This window comes from Heteronotia binoei, chromosome 15 (assembly GCF_032191835.1).
Source record: "Heteronotia binoei isolate CCM8104 ecotype False Entrance Well chromosome 15, APGP_CSIRO_Hbin_v1, whole genome shotgun sequence".
In the NCBI taxonomy this organism is placed as follows: Eukaryota; Metazoa; Chordata; class Lepidosauria; order Squamata; family Gekkonidae; genus Heteronotia; species Heteronotia binoei.
Window position 1 is genome coordinate 8,431,613 of NC_083237.1, and position 1,717 is coordinate 8,433,329.

The window sequence follows — 1,717 nt, forward strand, 5'->3', positions numbered from 1 at the left end:
TTTCACCTTTTGTTCTGTTGGCACCTCACTGGGTACAGCTCAGTTTTCCCTCATGTATTTGTTAGATGCACTTAGAGCACTGGACATGTTGGAATGATCTTTTGTTACTTAATTCATTGAAGAGTATGAAGCTGGGGTGTGTATGGATATTTCCATGCTCTCTCTGAGCTCTGTCTTTGGCTGTGATCATATGAACTAAATAATGCACTTCCAGTGCACTTTACAATTGGATTTTACTGTGTGAACTGGCAAAATCCTGTTGGAAAGTGCATTAAAAGTGGATTGAAAGTGCATTATTTAATGTGCGTGATCACAGCCTTTCTCTACTTTTTCCGTCTCACTGGTATGAAGAAAAGCAATAGACTCTTTGCTATTTGAAGAGGCAGGAAACCGGGCTGTCCATTATTCACTCTTTCGTTTGCAGTGTCAGTAGAAACCTTTGCCATACCAGTTGGCAGGAAATTAATAATTAAAGGACACTTAATAGCCAAGCAGAAGTCCCTCATAGATCTCTGTGCTGCTGGTGTGGCAGTCATGTTACTGAACCCTAAAAGGTAATATCAGAATTATGCAAGATATTGAAAGAATACGGGGAGGTAATATTGATGCCAATTCCTGGTGATAAATTCCTAGAGATTCGGGGGTGGGGTTTGGGAGAGAAAACATGTGGTTTCTGGGAACTACAACCGATTCACAGATGGCAGTGACCAGTTCCCTGGGAGACAATGGCTGCTTTGGAAGGCAGACTCTATGGCAGTTATACCATGCTGATGCTTCAGCAGCACATATACTAAAATTGGAATGATACAAAGTAGATTATCATGGCCCCTGTGCAAGGATGACTTGCTGATGCAATTATACCATGCTGAGGTTGTCATTCTGATGGTAATTATGGATTCTTTCTCCAGATTATGGTGTATAATCTCCTTGGCCGTTTTCCCACTCACGTTTTACTGGCGCCACGACCATCCTGACGCCGGCGAATCTGCCTGGATTTCGCATCAGAAGCTCCGGCGCTCCCAGAAGCGCCGGCGCTTTCCGTCGCTAAGCCAGCGCAAACGTTTTCCTGCATCTTTGCGATTTCCGTTTGCGCTGGCTTAGCGACGGAAGTAGCCGGCGCTTCTGGGAGCGCCGGAGCTTCTGATGCGAAATCCAGGCAGATTCGCCGGCGTCAGGATGGTCGTGGCGCCAGTAAAACGTGAGTGGGAAAACGGCCCTTGTCTTTCTAGCAGAGTTACTGGTCTGGAAAGTTCCTCCATAGTTTAGTTTTCCAACTGCCATGGGAACATTACATATGAGCTTTTGTTTCTTTACTCTGCAAACACCAGGACATGATTTCCTCTTATGAGATGGGGACAACCACTGCAAGGGGGTGCGTGTATCCAACCATCCTACATAACTCTCTCTCTTCAACTTCAGGGGCTTTCCTTCCAACTATTTATTTGGTAAAAGGTTCATTTGACTTGACAATGAGGTCAGACTTAAGCCAAAAGACAACTGTGGTATCAGGGGCTTTTTTGGGGGGGCGGGGGGAGCAGGAGCTCCTCTGCATATTAGGCCACACTCCCCTAAGGCAGCCAATCCTCCAAGAGCTTATAAGGCTGTTAGCGCAGGGCCTACTGTAAGCTCTTGGAGGATTGGCTACATCAGGGGTGTGTGGCCCAATATGCAAAGGAGTTCCTGCTACAAAAAAGGAGCAAGCCTTGAAAAAATGAGC

General features: G+C 46.0%; 1 non-coding gene across 1 annotated transcript; it reads left to right on the top strand.

The window, feature by feature from the left end:
- Positions 1-770: 770 nt before the first annotated feature.
- LOC132584903 (U6 spliceosomal RNA) lies at positions 771-874 on the top strand. Its single transcript, XR_009556279.1, has one exon. It is a non-coding gene; the product is annotated as a U6 spliceosomal RNA (small nuclear RNA).
- The last annotated feature ends 843 nt before the right edge of the window (positions 875-1,717 follow it).